Source organism: Malaclemys terrapin, chromosome 9 (assembly GCF_027887155.1).
Source record: "Malaclemys terrapin pileata isolate rMalTer1 chromosome 9, rMalTer1.hap1, whole genome shotgun sequence".
NCBI classification, from domain to species: domain Eukaryota; kingdom Metazoa; phylum Chordata; order Testudines; family Emydidae; genus Malaclemys; species Malaclemys terrapin.
In genome coordinates, this window is record NC_071513.1 from 74,932,960 (window position 1) to 74,954,791 (window position 21,832).

The 21,832-nt window shown below is 40.1% G+C and overlaps 1 protein-coding gene and 1 long non-coding RNA gene across 2 annotated transcripts in view; one reads left to right on the forward strand and one right to left on the reverse strand.

The window, feature by feature from the left end:
• Positions 1 to 21,832, reverse strand: part of SLC9A9 (solute carrier family 9 member A9) — a 328,270-nt gene that overhangs the window by 134,584 nt on the left and 171,854 nt on the right. The window lies entirely within an intron of this gene.
• Positions 12,697 to 21,832, forward strand: part of LOC128843714 (uncharacterized) — a 71,505-nt gene continuing 62,369 nt past the window's right edge. Inside the window, exon 1 of the long non-coding RNA XR_008446336.1 lies at positions 12,697 to 12,764. This is a non-coding gene — a long non-coding RNA (uncharacterized LOC128843714). The remainder of the gene's footprint in view (positions 12,765 to 21,832) is intronic.

Here is a 21,832-nt window from a genome sequence, read left to right on the forward strand (position 1 = left end):
ACCTTACAAGAGACCTTTTGCATGAAGCATATCCCAGTTACATTATATTCACTTATATTTTTATAAAACCATATAGACTGCACAACGTCACAGGTGCCTTATCTGCTTCACATTCCTCTCCTGCCACAACTGAGTACAGATCTCAAAGAGCACTCTCCATAGGAGTTATACAGAGCGTGTGGAATCCATGCTCCCCCATTCCCCATCTTCATCCCTATTCTAGTTAAGGAGCTTTTCTTCACATCTGAAACTGGAGGAGTACTTGTTCTGTGTGGAACTGGCCTAGATCTCAGATGAAAGGATACTACTGTGTGTGCAGCTATCTTAGAGGCGAGGTGTGTTGATGACATCTTGAAATGGGGACCAGAAGAAGGCAGAAACCAAACCATACAAAAGCAGAAAGATTTTGAACATTTCATTACCTGAGTACTCATTAGGGTTGCCAGATACTCAGTTTTCAGCTGGAAAGTCTAGTCAAAAAGGGGACGTGGCAGTGTCTGGTCAGATGTACTGACCGGACACCAAAAGGTTCGTTTCCATGGGGGACAGGGAGGGTAGGAGACAGGTCATTAACCTGTGTCAGCCCCTGCTCAGCCAGGGCCACCTCCTACCTGCAGGCAGGCTGCTTGTCAGGGTGCAGCAGCTCCTGTCCCAGCCCTGGAGCAGAGGGTGCCCAGCTGGTGGGAGGGAGGGAGGTGGAGACGATCCAGTGAGCAATGGGAGAAAAAGGGGAGAGGAGCGAGCAATAGAGGGCAGGGCCTCGGAGGAAGAGGCAAAGAGTGTGGGGCCTTGGGGAAAGAGGTGAAGAGTGTGGGGCTTTGGGAGTCCAGTTAAGAGCAATTAGAATGGTGGCAACCTTAGTGCTCATCTTCTGCATAAGTTTGTAATCTCCTTGCACACTGAGGGACTTTCAGCAAATTTTAAGAACCACAGCACCACCCACAGTTAGCTTTGAAAATACCCCTTTTTATTTGAGCACCCATAATCATGTGCCCACATCTAGGCTGTTTCCAAGAGTGACCCTTTTCAAAATTTCCCTGCTCATTGAGCACTAAGGTCCTGATCCTATGAGCATGCACATGCCTAACTTTGCTTGCCTGAGTAGCCCCTTTGATATCAATGGGATGACTCGGGTGAGTAAAATTATGCATGTGTAAGTGCATTCAGGATCAGAGTCCAAGGCATTATTCTGTTTGCAGGAATTAGTTGGTTCAAATGAAGTCATCCTCAAAGAAGTGCGCATACATTTTTTCTTCCCCACAGTATAAACCAAATTAGTCCTTAAGAAAGTGCTCATAAACCATCATCAGTTTCCTTGAGGTTACCACATAATTATACTTGGGCTCATTTCAATGTAATGAAGATACCTGGTAGAAACAACACATTTTCTCTTCATTAAACCAAAACATCTAGTTTACAATCTCCCACACTTACCCTTCCGCAAAATGTATAGACCTGTTAAAGAGATTTTACAGATATAAAGGTAACAACCCCAATAAAACACCCATGTAAAATTTGAAATAACTCCAGTGTATCTTACAGCAGAATTTAACCCAGGACGCCAACGATTTTATTGAATAGTAAATTATAATAGCAGCAATGCATCAGCAGCCTGCACATCTGATTTAAGCTTTAGTTCGGTAACTGGTAAACCATGCTCTGTCTGGACATCCTCCAGGCCAATGAGACTTCCCAGGAAAGACAGCTTTAAAAGTGATTATTTAAAGTTACTTGTTTAAAATGAATAAGCAGTCTAGCAATAGATAACACTCTCCTGTGTGTTTAAACTGTTTCTGCCATGGAAGTGCATTCTGTGCACTTTTTTTTTCTCCTGACGAGCCTTTGTAAGCCATGAATATTAACAGAGATTGAGCATAAAATTTTTCCCTACCAATATTATTTTCTTTATGCCAATAAAAATTAGTTCTTCATTAAATACTTAAATATTCTATATTAACTCCAAAGTATTGTAGGTACCAGTAAGCATTCTCTTGCTGCATTGATGTAGCTAGCTACTTGGAAAAATGCCAGCTCTCTAGGGGTTAAATCTCAAGGGGCTACATTTCTGCATGGCATCAAAGTAGGACAGAAAGCACTTCAATAATCCAACATCAACCAGGGGAACAATATTGAATGTACTGAGTATCATGAGAGATTTGAAGGTGCGAGAGAGCCATTAAAAACCCCTGCAGTCAATGTTAAATGAGGGATATAAAATTTATGACATTTGAATGTTATTTAATTAGAACACAGCTATCATGAAATTAAGGATACTGATAAATCAATAGTTCATGAAAACTACTTATGCCTGACTGTTTTAAACTAAAATACAGTGAATACAGACTACTACCATTTTTGTAGGTTTCTGGAATACCTTTATTACATTCTAATCACTTTATTTATTCTCTCTTTCAATTAGAGGCTTCAAAATCACAGAAAGCAGATTTGAATTTGAAGCCAGAGCCTGCAAACCTTGATACTATGGGGCAAAATGTAAAGAATAATGAATCCTTACAACATAGTTGTGTAAAGCTCTTCATTTCTACGGTAAGCTGCTTAGCGGTAAGAATCATGCATAAATAACGAGGGCTGTTGATTAATTGCAGTTAACTCATTCAATTAACTAAAAAAAAAAATCACAATTTAAAAATTAATCGCAATTGATCGCACAGTTAAACAATAGAATAACAATTGAAATTTATTAAATATTTGTTTTTTTTCTACATTTTCAAAACTACTGATTTCTATACAACACAGAATACAAAGTGTACAGTGCTCACTTTATATTATTATTTTTTATTACAAATATTTGCACTGTAAAAATGATAAAATAAATAGTATTTTCAATTCACTTCATACAAGTACTGTAGTGCAATCTCTTTGTGGTGAAAGTGCAATTTACAAATGTAGATTTTTTTTTTGTTACATAACTGCACTCAAAAACAAAACAATGTAAACCTTTAGAGCCTACAAGTCCACTCAGACCTACTTCTTGTTCAGCCAATCGCTAAGACAAACAAGTTTGTTTACATTTACGGGAGATACTGCTGCCTACTTCTTATTTATGTCACCTGAAAGTGAGAACAGGCATTTGCATGGAACTTGTGTAGCTGGAGTTGCAAGGTATTTACGTGCCAGATATACTAAACATTCGTATACCCCTTCATTCTTTTAATCACTTGACAGTCCTATAAATAACGAGAATTTATATGAGAAGATAGACCTTTGTTTATTTTTATATGGTGCTGATTTTAAAGTCCCAGCTTATTTAGGAACTGCAAACTTTAAAACAAACCCAAGAGAGTGAGACTCTCACAGTATAAGGTATTTAACGTCCTGGAATGAAATTTTGGCAGCATGGATGTCAATGGGTGTTTTGACTTCAATATGGCCAGGATTTAACCCCTATCATGTTTATGCACAGTGCAACTAACTCTCTTCCTCTTCCTGGAGCAGAGTTTTATAGGATTCCTAAGACATGGTGAGGAAGTAGCAGGAAGGGGGGGAAAAGAAAAGAAAAGAGACACAGGAGCAATAGGAAGGTAGAGGAACAGCCAATAATATTTTGAATTTTTACAGTGCCCCATCAATTCACACAGCACCTGTGAAATGCAGGATGAATGCAGCTAGGTGCACATCTGGCACATGGCACACTGCTCCCTAGTAATAGGAGAGGATACTTTGGCCACGGACATCATGGTAAACCCCTAGTTCTATTAGAAAAGCCATGGGACCTTGAATGCTCTTGCAGAGCAGAGAGGATGTTAAAGCAAAATTTTCAACTGTGATTGTCTGAAGTTAGGCACCTAATTTTTTATTTAAATCCCTCAGTATGTGGCTTGATTTTCAGAGGTCCTGAGCAACTGCAGCTCCCACGGTAGTTGATGTGAGTAGTATCTTGGCATCTCTGAAAAACTCACTTGTCACTCCTGTTTAGGTGCCTGAATATGGACTTTGGCACCTCGATTTAGGCACCCAAGTTTTGAAAAGAATGGTCCTAGCGTTTTAAGGTGCCACCCAAAAGACCAGAAAGTAAACTGTATGGTACTGAAATGAGAGGCTGAGTCAACCCTGCTGGCATTTGAATCCAGAGTTCTAGGGAGTCTGATTATTTCATTCCTGATTGACTGAATTATTTCAATTTATAACTATTTTATAGAAGTGCCTGTCCCAGACTCTAGGCACCTCAGGTTCCTAGGCACTTTGGTACAGGACAAATAATACTAAAAGTACAGTGACTGCGAAGATGAAGTTTCCTCATTCCAAAAATGAACAGTAAAAAAACCTGACAAACACTTTGAAGAAAAACTTCAAATGTCCTAAAACTGAGGGATGAGCGATCTCACTCCAGCTTTCTAGTCCTCCATGGAGCTCTCCAGTGAAACCAATTAAGACAAGATTTTCTATTCCTGATGTTGGTAAGGTAATAAAAAAGTGCTGATGAAAAACACCTTGTCAGGCTTTCTTTAACTCTCATAAAGAAGAGGGAGGGGAGGAATGGCAGAATAACATTTTTTTCTCCTTTCCAGACTACCTTTAGCAATAATGAGAAGAAAGAAAAAGAACTAGGACCACTTGAATAGTACTGTTCCAAATTCTGAAAGTAATCAAGTAAATACTGGAAGCACAACTGCACCTTATGAATTTAGATCCAAGTCAGAGCCCTACATTTCTACCTGCATTAGGTTGAATGACCTAATGTAGTATAAACAAAGTGACTAATATATATTAGGCAAACTGAAACACCAGCGCCTTTCCTTAGGTCTGTACATATGACACAAATGAAAAAGTCACATTTCTTTTCTCTTTTTGTATCAAATTGACCGATCAATGAACCCTGAAAGAACCAAGATTTTGGGGTAATAGAAGAGAGTAACAGAATAATGAGGGCAGGGAAATACATCTAAAACTGGGTGGCTAATTTAACCCTCTCCGAGACTGCTCTAAATCTCTGGCTCTGTGCTGAGATTTCTCATACTGTATGGGAATGTCATCCAGGGAAACTTTCACTGGGGTTTTCAGTTCTTCTAATTCCAGTACCAAACCCAACTCAGTGAAGAACTGAGAGATAGAACGGTTAAAAAATAAGCCTGCTCTGAACTTCTAAAAGTGTTTGGTTTGTATGGGATAGAAGTTTGGGCTGGTTTTATATTTTAACTGAATCAGTCTGACAATCCTAATCATATTGTTAACTAACTTTTAAAAATAATTTTGTTGTTCTTTTGTTTCATTGAATTAGTAACTCACTTCAGAATCTCAGGGTGAACCTGTTTGACTAGATGGACAGTAACTAATAACTACCTTGGATAGATTTAAAGAAAAATCCATTGACCAGCCAAAGGCTTGTTGTGGTAGTGGAATAAGCATATTTTGGCATTATCTTTGAACTATCCAAAGTAGTGACAGACTTTAGTGTTGTTTCACTGACTGACGGGGGACAGTTATGGTAATGGAAGCCCCTTGTGAGCAGAAGAGGATGGTTAAAACACTCCTTTTATACATTTGAAATGAGAAACAAACTATATATTAACAGACAACAGTAATAACAAAACCACAAAATATTTATGACATTATTAAAACTAGGCTTTTAATTATAATAATACGTTCTTAGCCATCCAGAAGGGTACGTCTTTTGGGAAGTTAGCCACCTGGGGCAGTCAGTTGGTGCAGCAAGCCAGAGGGAAATGGTTGGGGTTCGGGCAGGCCATAGACTGGTAGCTGAGAGCTGTGGCAGACTGACAATATCCTGTAATATCCAGAATGAAGCTTATTGAATTAACCTAAACCTTATTGAATTAGAGTTAATACCCTTGGGGTACATTGTATTAGAAATGCAAATGTCTGTGTTCTATTGTGAGATTGCATGGGACTTCTTCAGCAGGAAGACAAGATTAATGCAATCTCTGGAAGGTATTAGGGAGTTCAAAGGTCTTTTTAGAACAATATCTGTAAAGTGGATTTCCTCATAAGTATCTTGATTGAGGGGGATGCAAATTCTCCTCTGGAAGCCAACCTTTTGAAGATACACCTGTGACATTGCACTCCATATGATTTATGAAAATATGCTAATGAGTGTGAATATAATGTAACTGGAATATGCTTCATGCAAAAGGTCTCTTGTAAGGTACCATTACAAAGCTTATAATCTACTGAGTGTGGTCATCCTATTTGTATAAATGTATCATTCTTGTATCTGAAACTAGAAATATGAAATATAACTGAGGTCCTATTGTAATTATGCAAAGTGTGGACTATTAACGGTGGTTTGGAATCTTGATGGCTCCCATCAACTAGGACAATTGGTTGTAAATGGCTCTGTTTACTTGGAAGTCTTCCTGTGAGTCAGGCCAGGAAGAATGGAGACTTGGGATCTCACAGGACATGTGACCATGTCACCTGGTACTGTAATCCATCTTAAACCTGGTGCTTTTCCATTTAGAAGGATGGGTGGGGACCCAGAAAGACAAAAGAGTTCCCCCCTTGTGCCAAAGCTATATAAGGGGGTGGAACAGAACAAAGGGGGTTGCAGTCATGAAAAATCCCCTAGCTACCATCTGAGCTAGAACAAGGACTGTACCAGGGGAAAGGATTGGGCCCAGACTAGAAAGGAGTCTAGTCTGTGAAAGAAGCTTATTGGAACATCTCTGAGGGTGAGATTTACCTGTATTCAGTTTCTTAAATGTATTAGGCTTAGACTTGCGTGTATTGTTTTATTTTGCTTGGTAACTTACTTTGTTCTGTTTGTTATTACTTGGAACCACTTAAACTCTACTTTTTATACTTAATAAAATCACTTTTGCTTATTAATTAATCCAGAGTAAGTAATTAATACCTGGGGGAGCAAACAGCTGTGCATATCTCTCTATCAGAGGGCGGACAATTTATGAGTTTATCCTGTATAAGCTTTATACAGAGTAAAATGGATTCATTTGCGGTTTGGATGCCATTGGGAGCTGGATGTCTGGGTGCTGGAGACAGGAACACTTCTTATGCTGTTTTCAGTTAAGTCTGCAGCTTTGGGGCACGTGGTTCAGACCCTGGGACTGTGTTGGAGCAGATTGGCATGTCTGGCTCAACAAGGCAGGGTTCTGGAGGCCCAAACTGGCAGAGAAAACTGGCTCAGAGGTAGTCTCAGCATATCAGGTGACAGTCCCAAGGGGGTTTCTGTGATTGAACCCATCACAACTCCTTGGGGAGAGAGACTCAATATCTACAATATCCGCTCCTGGAAACTCCAGATCAAAGACCCCTGAATCATATGTTCAAATTGCCCTTTATGTCATGACTATGCTTGTTCTGAGCTGAAGCTGTGATGAAGTGGTAACCACAAGGAATTCCTGAAGGTGGGGTTTGAAGGACTGATCCTGCCAGAATCCATGTTAGGGCTGGGTTTGAGGTTAACACTGGTAAGCTTATTAGCATGTCTATAGGTTATTTTATTGCTTTTAATACATTTTCTCTGTAGTGCTTTTTACCTTAAGAATAAGGTAAGCGTGCATAGAAAGTCCTGTGTGGTACCTTATAACTATAGCAATTACACCTGTTATCTGTCTCTGAAGAGAAAGCAAACAGGTGTCTTTGGGCAATTGGTCTGTGCTGGGAAATACACAGTGAAGACAGGGAACCATACAGCCAGGAAATACCCTGGTCAGAAGGGAAAAAGGATGCAGGTCTCCACCCAAGAGAGACAACAGCTGGCAGCTGGAACCTGGCCCTTTCTAGGCCACTATTAGAAAATACAGGTGCAGTTGCCCTGAATTTTGACAAGAGCTATAAAGAATAATCTTTTAAAAAAAAAAAAACATTCTGCCAAAACGAAGAAAATGTGTGACTTTGCTGAAGTCAATTTCAGTTTGTTGTGCCACATAGCTAACAAAGGAGATTTTGAATGGTGTGACTCAACTGCTCTCCTTCTGCCCAATGAAAAATAGTAATATCATCTCTGCAATCCAATTGTCCTTAAAGTCACAATGAACTAATATATTTACCTTCTGTACTTTTGCATTTACGTTAGTATTAGAGGAACAGATTGTTGCTGATGTTTTAAAAGCAAAACAATGAATCAATCTCATCTCCCTTCACCCCCACATGTTTTCCTGTGACTTGTCTCCTAGTACTAACCTCCAGCAATCAATTCCATTTCTAAGGAGACTGAATACAATGTATTCAGCTTCAATTTGCTGAGAGGAAAAAACCTCTATTCTCTAATATTAATTCTTAAAGCAAGTTCAAAAACAATTTTCATTCCTTGCCAAGTTTTGGGTGTTTGAAAGATATTTATTTAGACAGTCTTTGAAATATTAGGAGCTGGAATCCAATACAAGGGCCGTGAGCTTATCAGGGAAATAAAAAAATCTTAAGACGCTCAAGCTATATTTTCTTTTAAAACGAATGACATGCTTTCTGACAGGAAGCAGGACTGAAAAAATTACTTGTTGCCCGTATGCCATGATTTCAGTCCTCATGCAATTTCTCTTTACTGCAGGACCCAACATATTGTGCATGTTCTACATAAATAAATTCATAGATGATGTTTAATTACAGCTTCCTTCTATGCAGATTCACTCCTCCCTTCAACTGTCCAAGTCTTGAGACTAGTGCCAAATAGGATCTTTAACTACCACAAATGGTCAGGAGGACTTCAGTGTTTCCTCTCATCCAAGAAAGAGTGCCTGCAATAGCACAGTGCTCTCGGACATTGCTTTATTTTTATTCAGTGCCAACTCTAAGAGAAGAGTGCCAGCCACTGAATTAGAGGAAAGTCATTGACCTGATTATGTGTGTATTTTATACTCAGTGTGTGTGTATGTATATATAACATGAAAAGCTGAATGTGTGTGGATAAATAATGTGAGAAGAAGGAGGTGAAAATTAATGTTGGGCAAACCACAAAAGATTTGGAGGTTTGGAAAGGCTAAGTTGTAAAGACTGGGTCATTAAATCCTGTCCTTAGTGGAGTCAATGTGAATGTTTCAGTTGACTTCAGAAGAGCCAGGATTTCATCCTAGATGGTCATTTGATTATATCTGAGGTAATCGGAACAGAAATTCTTGTGAGAATGCACTTTAAAGAATCCTAGTACTTCCTGATTTCAGTACAGTCAGAACTGTCAAAGAATCATCTCTCTTGTGGTATTTTGCTGCTTCCACTATGGAAACTACTCTAGAGCAGAGATAATCTCTGGGATGTCAGACGATATTGTCTGGGCTCTTGTGAAAAGAATTGGCTTTGGAAGAAGAGGCATAAGTAGCTATGCCAATGTGCTTTTATATCTTTTGTGCAATGGCAATGTCAGACCTTGGGAAGATGCTGAATGTCTCTTTGCAAGTTGCCAAAGGCTCTCAATTCCCTTTAACTTCAGGGGAAATTGAAGGTGCTCAGAACCTCACTGTGTCAGTCTCACCATGACTAAAGTTTAAAAAAACATCATCATCATAAAAAAAACCAAAAATCCCAGATTCCCATATTTAGGTTCCTAAATCCAGATTGGAGCCATGGAGTTTGCTCAGCTTTTGAAAAATCAAACCACTTATTGGAGGCCTAAATATGGTTTCAGGCACTTGTTTTTGAAAATGTCAGCCAAAGTTTTTATGGGCTTATTAACCCATCCTGAATTCCACAAGAGATCACTAGAGATCAACTAGCCACAGTCAGCTGTTCAGTATTTCTGTCTTATTTTCAAATCTCTCTCCAACTCTTCTGAGGGCAGAATGTCCAGAAACGAAAGAAAGAAACAGTGGTACAACACGAACGTTGGGATGGATGAATAGGAAGATGGCTAATGCTTTAGGTTTTTGGATACCCATTTTTATCCTGATGATTCTGCTAGAGATCAGCAATTTCTTGAGTCTTTTAGCATCTGGCTCTTGAAGTCAGGCAAATGATCATATAAAATGCAGAAGTGGAGGTGTACAGACCATATTTCTAGTTGCAAAACTTGACCTTCATATATAGTAGTTGCATAAACTTAAAAATCCTACAACTAAAATTCTGACAATAGTTTCTTTAAGGATCATGCTGTGCCGTTAGACCATTCTCAGGTCTAATGGAAAAGAATTCCAATTTGAAGAGGGAGCAGAGCCCTCAAAAGCAAGCTTTTAATAAGGTTTTACTTCAGGAGTATATCATTTAAAGATCCTAGCCCCAAAACAGAGACCGGTTTTCTGTGAACTAAGTGCACATTTGAGAAAAAATACTTGAAAATCCTTTACAAACAATGCAAATCCCTCCTATAATTCAAGAAAAGTCCATCTAAGCTATTACACATAACACAATGCTGCCCACAGTAGGAGCAATTACGAACAAACTCAGACATAATCCTGCAAGTTTCAGGAGATGCAGAGCTATGACAAAGGACCCTATTAATAATATGCTCATAATTAAAACAAGGTTTGCTTAATAACCTTCTTGCGTTCTGGTGAAACAAAATACCATACCATATATTGAGACACAAAATAGATAACTGAATTAATTTCCAGAATTAAAGTATCAGATCATTCACTGATAATCCATCTGCTGAAGTCACATACCACAGTAATGAAAAGATGACAGTGTTTCAAACAAAGCATCAAGTGGAAAACAGGTAAATGTAGAACTTAATTAAACCTTAACGAAGCATCCTGTTATTTTGTTTTTTTAATTGTACCAGTTTATTTGCAATGTGCCTAGGCAGGGTATGATCTGAATCTCATTAGAGTCAAGGGGAGTATTTCCCTTCACTTCACTGGGCTTTGACTCTAATTTCTCTATTTGATGACTAAAGGGACACTGCTAAGTATCATATTATTTAAAAAATCATTTTTTTACTTTTGCTATAAATTTCCTGATTAGAACTATGTTAAACTGGAGTTAAGATTGTTTACATATCAATTTAGTGGTAAAAAGGATACAGAGAAGTTGTAATTACCCCCAAAACAAGCATTAGAGACCCAGGAAATTCAGAGTTAAGGTTAATCTTAAAAAAAAATCCACACTGAGTCAGAAGGGGTTAAAGGACAGTACTGGGCCCAGGTAGCCCTGCCTCTCCAACTCTGCAGAGCATGCGCCAGCTGGAGAATAGATTGAAAAGGGAGCAACCCAGCTCAGAAGGCCAAACCTACCCCAAAGGCTCCTGAGAAGGGTTGGAGAAGCCCCAGGAGGGCTGAGCCTGGTTGGAGCTGATGGGTTGGTTATATTTTCACCTTATTTGGGACTGAAAGCTGAGACAGGAAAGCAGTGGGAGGAAGTGACCTAGGGAGGGCACCTTTGGGGGCCAGACACTGTTGCCCTCCTAGAGCCCTGGGTTTCAGCTCGGTGGAGTGGGTGGGCTGGGGTTCTCCTACCACTGCCCCCACTATAAGAGGGACTTGAACCACCTGTAATCCTCACCACACATCTGAGCAGAGGAGGACCAGGACTGTAAGACCAACCCACTGGGAAGGGGCACCAGGAATGCTAACCACTAGACCACCTAACCCACCAAGGACTTTATTACACCCACATTGTCAAAGTATAGAAATGCACAGGTAAGGCACCAAAACAGCCTTATCTCTGTCCTGTAATGGCACCATGTAAAAAGCATATAACTATGATTAGTGCATAATAGTGTGTGGCCCCTGATTAGATTAAACTGTTTTTTGTTGTTGCTGTTGCTGCTCAGGGATTGTGCTTTTCTTTGCGTCTGGTTCATTACCATGCACAACAGACATTCTATTTTCTTTTGCTTTCCCTCATGTTGTCACCCCAATCCTCAGTGGAGGCAGTGATAATGAGGAAGGGAAATGGCACTGCATTTGTTCAGCGCACATACTGAGAAGCAATTCTCACTTTTTACAGAATTAAGGAACAATGCTGGCATTGTGCATAAACACACACCTGAAAACCTGGAGCGTGGTTGTATGCTGGTTACGCACAGGCTGACCTTTCTGACCACTGTCACTGCAGGCCCTTGGTGACAAAAGCCAGGGAGGTACATTAAGGGGTATGGCATGGGGTAAAATGGCATGCTCTGCCACTAAAGCTGCTCTCTGACCAGCAATGGTCTCCGTGCAGTCCCCTGACGGAGCACTAGATCATTGGAGGGAGCCATTTATGAGGTTAGTTTGCATATTAATACAGTTTTCATAGCATATATTATATATGCTCCCATCTGGAAGTCCTTTATGCCTGTTTCTGTATGCCAGCAAGAATTAGGCATATGGTTTTTAATTCCAATTGGTATGTTTTAGCCAATGACTGGTATCTGCAACCCTCCTCTAAAGTATAAACCAGGGGTCGGCAACCTTTCAGAAGTGGTGTGCTGAGTCTTCTTTTATTCACTCAGATTTAAGGTTTCGTGTGCCAATAATACATGTTAATGTTTTTAAACGGTCTCTTTCTATAAGTCTATAATATACAACTAAACTATTGTTGTATGTAAAGTAAATAAGGTTTTTAAAATGTTTACAAAGCTTCATTTAAAATTAAATTAAAATGCAGAGCCCCCCCGGACCGGTGGCCAGGACCCGAGCAGTGTGAGTGCCACAGAAAATCAGCTTGCATGCCGCCTTTGGCACGCGTGCCATCGATTGCCTACCCCTGGTATAAACCATCATCTTAACAATCAGAAAAGTTTTATTAATATTTAAAGAAAATGCTTAACATTTAAATAAATTGTCAAATCTTTAATAAAGCAGTTTGGAAACTGGATTGCTTCTGACATTATGATCCCTCCTACTGCCAGCATCAAAAATAGCTACTTTTCAGCAAGATGGAGAACGCTAGAAGCAAATGCCGATTTATGCATGGTAAGAATAGCTTTTGAACATATGAATTTTCTGATTCCTGTGCTGAGCAAAACAAAATCAGCTTTATTTTAAGTGGAGACCTAAAGCCCAATTTTTGGTAGTTCCAAATAGTATGTTATAAAATGTTATGATTCACAACAAAAAAGGAGATACTAGCACAGATCAATCCCTCAGAAACATTGATGAAAGCAGGAGACAGGCTTGATGAGAATGATTCAGGTCAGAGTAGGCCTTTAAACGATCACTAAAACTGGTATGGTGCAGGTGCTGTTTAGGAAAAGAACAGATTAAAGAGCACTGTGTAGAACTGCAGAAACAGAAGAGCTTTCTGTAAGGTGACATTCAATATTTTTATTATTTCTAATAGAGGAGAACTGTATTTCCAATGCAAAAAGCAATGCTGTACTCAGACAATGTCTTCTTACTATTCTGTATTCCACCTGTGGTGCTAAAATAAAATACTTTTTTCATGTAGCTAATTAGTGGGATGCTACGACCATAATACCTGTTGATATCAATTTATCTTTACTAATGCTTCTTGGCTGTTTAGCATCTGTCTTGCAGCACATAGCTAAAAATTGGGAGACAGAATTTTGGCATATCTACAGCAGAATTTTGAAGCCCTTAATTAAAAAAAAAATGCAAATTAACAATTTTTTTAGCCTGGATAAATAAACAGGAATATCAGTCAGATAATGAATGATTTTGCTGGGAAATTCAGACTGAAGGACTTAGTACTAAAATTAGACAAATAGAAGTTTTTGGTGTTATGATTCTCCTTGCTAAACCTATACACTGAGCAGCTTTAGTTTTCTTTATTGCAATATACTATTCTGCAGGGGTTTAAGATTTTTATGGTACATCTGGTCAGACAATGAATTTTGGCACATTCCCAATTATCTGATTTTCCTGTTAAACACACAAATTAACTGGAGAAAACCTGAGTGTTTTTCGTTTTCTTAATTTCAATCCATTTTTAAGGGCAATAGTTATTACAAATACTACTCCTGTGACAAATCGTCAGTTGAAGAAATGAAGACAGTCTTTTTGTGAAGAGGTACTCTACCCTTCTGGCTCAGTTATGGTTGCCCCATAACATCCCCCTGCAGGCCGAGTATGGTGTTGCTCGCACTCCCTGCCTCAGTTTGCCTCCTTGAGGTGGGTCTCTTCCAGTCTCCACTCATCAGTCTGTGCAGGACCTATGGCTTAGTCCTCCAGCCAAGTCACAAACAGACGTAGCCTCTTCTGGGGTAGCAAGAGTCCAAACTAAAAAGTCCCAAACAAAGATTCTTCTGCCCTTCAGCCGCTTCTCTTCATCCCACCTTCTGGGCCCCGTTTCCTGCTCATTTCTCAGCTAGCTCTGTGTATGGCTACCCAGCTGGTAAAAACAAGCCTCATTAGGAAACAAGCCGGAGCTCTAGTCTAGGCCACAACTTCAAAGCAATGTCTACGTAGCTATTTTTAGAGCATTATCACGAGCCAGCGTCTGTTGACCAGGCCAGGAGACTCACTGCCACAGGCTGTGTAGATGTACCCCCCTTTCTTTGTTTGGACTAGAGCACTCATCCCCCAGGCTACTTCTCCTGGAGTACCTGTCCTCCGACACACTCTGGCTCAAGTCCTTCCACCGGCATCCACCTGCTTCCCGGGGTTTCAAAAAAACCCTCCACACAGCCCTTTTATAAGGCCCCCTGTCCATTAAGCTAGCACCTGACCCTCTTTAGTCTTGCCCCCTTAGCCTGGAAGCAGTTAGTTAATTATTAACTTACAGGTGTGATTGGCCACCATCTCTCCTTAAAGGGACCAGTCATTCTATGACAGGCTCCCAGGAGGTGTAGAATAGAGACTGGGTTAAAAAGTCCTGCATCTCCAGGCCAGATTTCTATGCAGGGATATGAATGTTAACCAGCAGGCCCATAAAACAGTTGGAGCTCATTACCTTCCCAGGAAGCACGTCAAGCCTATAAGAGAAAGTACAGGCTAATAGGAAGGTGTTGGGACTGGAGATCTGCTTCTCTTTAGGGGCAAAGGGCCAGATTTTTAAAGATATGTAGGTGCCTAAAGATGCAGATAGGCTCCTACTGGTATTTTCAAAAGCACCTCATATTGAAATGAATAGGAGCTGGGCACAGAGGCACTTTTGAAAATACCAGTAGGAACAACTCCCAATCATTTCAATGTAAGGTAGGTGCCTAGGTGCTTTTGAAAATCCCAGTAGGCATCTAGCTGCACCAGTGTAGCAGGTTTGAGGGCTTTGCAGTGGGTCAATTTCCTGGGGAAGAGAAGTTGGTGTCACAGATTCAGAGTATTTGTCTCCTAATACAACTTATTTATTTTTAAAGTGTGCACAAGTCCTGTTTACCTTGAGCAAAGAGGGCTAACGCAAGAGCAAAACTGCACATGGGTTCCATTTGCAGAAACCCTTGCAAAGATACTTCTTATAAGTCCATTTCTGTTGTCAAAAGTGGCTTCTTCCTCTGCCCTTTGGTCTGAGCACTCTGTCCTTCCCGACCTCTAGTCTCTCACCTAGGTACTCCGAGTCCCTCTGATACTCCAGGCTTTACTGCTTTCAATCTTGCTCATGGGCTAGGTCAAGAAGCCTGGCTGCAGTCTCTACTTTTGTCACAGAAAGAGAAATCTTTAGTCAGGTATGACCAATGTCTACTGGAGCTGACTTCTTGCTGAATCTGTATTTGGAAGGAAGCAGTAGAAAGTGCTTCACTAACACAACCCCTTTAATAATAGTTGAGAAATGGATGCTGTAGCCAGCCCTATGGACACTGCTCTGTTTAACCATATTAATGCAGTGGGTCATGCTGAGTACTTATATCGACAATTTCTAACATGCATTTAGGACCAGAAGAATTGCTGCACTGGATCAGACAGCAGTCCTACCTCACCGTCCTGTCTCTAGTAATGGCCAGTACCAGGTATTTCAGAGACAGGTGCAAAAACGCCATAATACACAGTATGGCGCAGAGACAGAGAGTATGACTGGCTCTTGTGCTGGGAGGGTATGCTCCTTCTGTCCCATACTCTCATAGAGACTAGCCAGAATCTGCTACGTGTCATTCTTGTTTTGAAGACAAAATTAATTGATTTATTTAAGCCTTGCCTGGCAATTTGTTCAATTATTTCTACTGAAACTTCTTAGACCTTGTAATACCCAAGAGTTCACGCTCTCCTGGGCAAACTTCCTGCGACAAGTCACAACAACAGATGCCAGTTAGACTGGTCATCTCCAAGGATCACACGTATGGTCCTTTTGATTTGTGTGGAATTCTGACTTACTAATCAAGCGAGCACATTCCTTGTAAGGAGAGCTTCCTTGAGCCCAACTAGACTCTCTATTTTGTTGAAAGCCAAGAGACAGCTGAACTATGTGTACCAATAAATCCTGGCATCTGTGTGGTCACTCTTTGTGGAAGTGTAAACTAATGATCTGTAAATGATCCAAAATATCCAGTAGTGCAACAGAAGGCAGCAAACATTGTCCAGAAATGTATTATTCTGAATAAGAATACAATGCTTTACATTTTCACATCACAGCACAGACATTGGGCCTAGCACTAAATACTTTGCCTGCCTACCATCCTATAAATGCCATACAAGATTGTACCAGGCCCTTACACAAATGTAAAGGGCCGAGGCTGGGGATACAAAGAACCTTTCTTCCCCTGCTCTTGTGATCTTTGCACAGAGGCCAGTCATAACTGCAGCTCCTGCATGCTCCTATGTACAGGGGCTGCTCTCGCCTGGTGCTGCATGGGTGCTAGACACTCTAAATAAGGTGGAGCCAGGGCCCCAGTCTCTCTCTGTAAAACTCAACTGCCCTGTGCAGGAGCATCAGACTCCCTCCCTGTGTGCATCTGAGAGTTACATAAGTGCTCTTATATAAACCCTTCTTGAGGATCTCCCTGGGCTGGTGCAACTTCATATGCCCCACAACATGGGCAACTATCTTGTGTTAACAAATTTGGAACATTTGATTTATTACATGCATTTGTAATTATATTTATTGCAGAGAGAGAGGTTGGCAAACACTTCTTTACCCACCACATTCTCATTTCACACGTTAGCTGAGGAACCCCATAATTTTTGGTCTGCTCCAGTTAACCCTCTGATTTTATTTTTGCTCTAGAATTTGGGTTGAAAACAGCCTTGACCAGTACACACAGAAAATATTTTATCCTTCTGTAATGTAAAGATCCACTGAGAAATCTTCATCAAAACTTGAGACGCAGGAAAAATTTAGTGGAATTATGGAGCATGGTATTAGAGTGCTGCAGTGAGAGTATAATGAGCTAAACATGCCTCTAGCTCCCTTAGGCATAAATTGGGCTTTTTTAAACTTCTGCCAAGGCCTTGCATGCTCTTTTTTATGTTTGTTTCTGATACTATTCTATAACCATACTTTGGATTCACCAAATTTTCCTTGCAGTATCTCTGGACATGACTGGCACCATATTTCACTTGTTAAATGATAAGCTGCTGCTAAACTTAGATTTGCTCCAAAAGCAAATATGTAATTCTAGATGGAACACCGTGAAGCCTGAGGGCCATACTGATGCTATTTTGCTGCGTGTCTCAAATCCATCAAGGGATTATAGTGGTTTGGATAACATTTTTTTGCAGACAAAAAAATGTAAGTTTCCCATGGTGCTTTATATGCTGTTTCAATGATTTTTTTTACATTAAAGTAAATCTGATTATAAGCATTCTGAGTCACATATTTCATACCAAACTGTCACTGTGGAAGGGGGGGGAACCCTACACCATCCACAATCTAAACCTGTGACACAGAAACTAGATGGCTCGAGTCTGATTCTCACTTAACTTAAAATCCTTACAACTTGGAGCTATACTGCACACAAGTTAGGGTATCTTGCTTAAAAATTCACCATACTCTAGTTATCTCTTTGTTAAGACAATGGCACATTTGAAATTCTCAGGACAGAATCATGTCTACATTACAGACTATAGATTAAAATCACTATCTCCATCCGTGGGCATGTGGGTTCTCTTTGGCATTATCCTGTAGTATAACTTTACTCATATGAGCAGTCCCATCCACCACATTTAGACTACTTGGCTGAATAAAGTTATTTACACACATGGGTCTTTGCAGCTCTGGGCTCTTTATCTTTACTCTGAAGTCTAGCTTCTGCAAGATCTCTGAGATGAAGTGCTGTGTCAGAGCTTTCATGACACACAGTAGTTTTACATTCAGGACAAAAGATTTTGTCTAAGTGGCAGGCATTCCCAACGGGATTTGCTAGCAGGTTCAATGTAAATATATGGCTAACTGTTTAACTAGTAATGCATTTGAGCAAGGTGATTACATCTAGCTTCAGAGGGCTCTCTTTACAGCCTTGCTATACATAACTATTTCATAACTGACTGCAGAAACAAAGACTAGAGTAATGGAATGAATACAGGCCTATACATTTTCCTCTTTGTCCTTTCCGGTAACTTCCTTACAGCTTCTCCCCTGCTGTAGATGTGTTTTAGGGTTCCTTACCAGCACTTAATCCTTGATGGTGCCTCAGTCTGTCAGAAAGCAAAATTCTCTGCTTCTTTGTCTTCTACTCTGTAGATATGCATTGCATGAGCTCCTGGCCTACAGTCTTTTCTGTGAAGTATAGTTTGACAGCTAACAGCTGAAGTATATAGACATCAGCTTACTGCCATTACCAACCCACCAAGAAACTGAGCTGACCTGGGTTCTTTTGAGAACATAAATGTTATTCCAAGTCATCTCCTTCCCATGTAGCCCCCTCCTGAGGTGATCTGTTGCTCTCTCTTCAAACCATTTTCAACACAACAGTCTCACTCATCTCCTCCCTGCTTATCATCATGCTTAGCCACAGACCCAAAAAACAAAACAACCACAAGCTAGTAGCAGAATCTAGAGCACATGACAATAGAATTTAGGGGTATGGGTCAGGCTCCACCATGCTGGACTATCTGTTGGCAGTACCTCTTCCACCAGCAGTGTAAGTTAAAAGTACAGGGGATAACTGTACTCCAGGACCAGGCAGAGCACATTCAGGGAGCCATGATCAGGTCACTGCTAGCTCTCCCCACGCCCCTATTGTAGGTGCAATAGAGAAACTGAGCTCTAAAGGTGGGATATGCAAAAGCACTGAGCATTGGCCTAACCCTGCTCCTACTGAAGTCAGTGGTAATTTTGCCACTGAAATCAATTCAACCAGAGTTGAGACAGTGAAGAGCACTTTTGAAAAATCCCACCCTAAAACATTTTTCACATAAAAAAATAAAAATAAATCAAATCCATTAGTAAATTGTGAAATTATGTCTTTTTCAAAGGAGTATTTGAATAATTGGATTAAACAACAAATCTGAGCCATGTTAACCAATACTTTGGGGATCTTATTTTTCTTAAGACAGTATTTAAAAGTAACAGTCTTGGTGGCTAAAGACAAGAGCTATATTAGTTTATATTTCAACAGATGGCTGAAACATGACATTGTTCCTTTAATAAATGCTGAATGGCAAGTAGATGCAGGAAACTGAGAATAAAAGACACAGTGTAACTAACATCTAGAGGTACAAACTTTTAATAGAGAAATTCTCACCTAAGAAACTGAGATGTGTTTTGCCTGTGTATCAATATCTGAGGAAAATTACACTGGCCATTTGTCTTGTGTGTCCTGTTAGTCTAAGTAAGTGATAATTGTTCTGCCTGTAGCACTGCACAACATCATGGTGAGAGATACCGCCATTGTTATATCGCGTACTACACATTACTGCAAAGTAATGAGAATTTTCACAGCCAATAATAATGTATATCGTGCAAAGCAGAAAGGAAAGCAGACTTTTTAAAAGAAATCTGCTACTATAATTTTAACAGTGATTTAAAATCAATAAAAAATGAAATAATTTAGATTTAAGGCTGCCACTCCATCCTTAATTCACTCCTTTTTCACTGGGCACTGCAGCTCAACAGTCTTATATCAGAAGTGTAAGAATAGTGAATAATCGGTCATATTGTAACAAAGGAACAAGATTGCCTAAGAATAACTATGAATTAAGTGAACTAGAGAGCTCTTGGTTTCGATCAGTAATGCGTATTAGATTAGCTTAAACTGGGGGGTAGAGGGCAGATAGCCTTTTTTTAAGAACCAGACTCAGCAATAATATTTCATATTAAATTATTTAAAATCATGGAATTCTCATAATCATACATGTGCATTGATTAGTAGGTTTTCCTGCAAGGAAAGGCTCTGTGTGAGAGAAAGAGGGGGAGTGCAGATCCAGCAGTAACAGCTGCACATGAAAGGGTAATTTTAAGATTAGAAAATAAATTAGAAGAATTTAAAGTCATTTGGAAACAATTTTTGAACCATATCGTAAGCAAAACTAAGGATAAAGAGCTTAGGGTGGAAAGGAAAAACAAGAGAGACATGGGGGAAAGTAACAAAGAAGTGTGTGTGTGTGTGTGTGTGTGTGTGTGTGTGTGTGTGTGTGTGTGTGTGTGTGTGTGTGTGTTCAGGGGTGAGCAAGGTTTAGGCCTTGACTACACTACAGGGGGAGATCGATCTAAGTTATGCAACTTCAGCTACGTGAATAACGTAGCTGAAGTCGACGTACTTAGATCTACTTACCACGGGGTCCACATTATGCTATGTCGACGGGAGATGCTCTCCTGATCACCAATTGCTGTGCGTTGATCCCCTGGTAAGTGTAGTCTAGTTTAATTAATTTTTTTTTAATTTTTTTGTTTTTGACATGGGAGGGAGTAAAGATCTACTGCAAACAAAAACTATGTATTTCAATTAAATGTTAGTAATTTATATAACACACCAGTTCAGAGTTAATTAAAAATTAAACACTGTGTACTTTGTTTCAAAGTTATGTGTGCAATAGTGTGCACAAACTGTTCAAGCAATTCCATGGCAGATTTACAGATGCAATTTCCATGACTGCATATCAGGGAAACATGCATCTGAATGTCCAACGAGGTGCAATTGCATTCACATTACATTATTTGTGCATGTAATAGTGGAAATTGAATAGTTAGGACTGGGTTCAATCAAACTCCCCCAGCCAGGCTGAGTTAGTCCTCCAGCTCCTTAGGAGAGACCAGTCACCACGTGGTCAGCTCTGCTCTGCCTGCTGTGTGTGTGTGTGTGTGTCTGGATGCTGGGGTAGGAGACTACAGTTTAGATTTTAGTACAGTTGTGTAGTCTGCACGTTGAGCCCTGCATTCCTTTGTGGTGAGGGGAAATCCTGGGACCAAAGCAGCCTGATTCCTGCCTGAAGAGATCAGCCCCTCTGCAGAGGAGTCCAGCAAAAAGAACAGGAGTACTTGTGGCACCTTAGAGACTAACAAATTACTTGAGCATAAGCTTTTGTGGGCTACAGCCCACTTCATCAGATGCATAGAATGGAACATATAGTAAGAAATATATATACATACAGAGAACGTGAAAAGGTGGAAGTAGCCATACCAACTGTAAGAGGCTAATTAATTAAAATGAGGTATTATCAGCAGGAGAAAAAAAAACTTTTGTAGTGATAATCAAGATGGCCCATTTTAGACAGTTGACAAAAAGGTGTGAGGATACTTAACATGGGGAAATAGATTCAATATGTGTAATGACCCAGCCACTACCAACCAGTCTCTATTCAAACCCAAGTGGTATCTAGTTTGCATATTAATTCAAGCTCAGCAGTTTCTCGTTGGAGTCTGTTTTTGAAGCTTTTCTGTTGCAAAATTGCCGCCTTTAAGTCTGTTACTGAGTGACCAGAGAGGCTGAAGTGTTCTCCTGCTGGTTTTTGAATGTTATGATTATTGATGTCAGATTTGTGTCCATTTATTCTTTTGCGTAGAGACTGTCCGGTTTGGCCAATGTACATGGCAGAGGGGCATTGCTGGCACATGATGGCATATATCACATTGGTAGATGTGCAGGTGAACAAGCCCCTGATGGCGTGGCTAATGTGATTAGGTCCTATGATGGTGTCATTTGAATACATATGTGGACAGAGTTGGCATTGGGCTTTGTTGCAAGGATAGGTTCCTGGGTTAGTGTTTTTGTTGT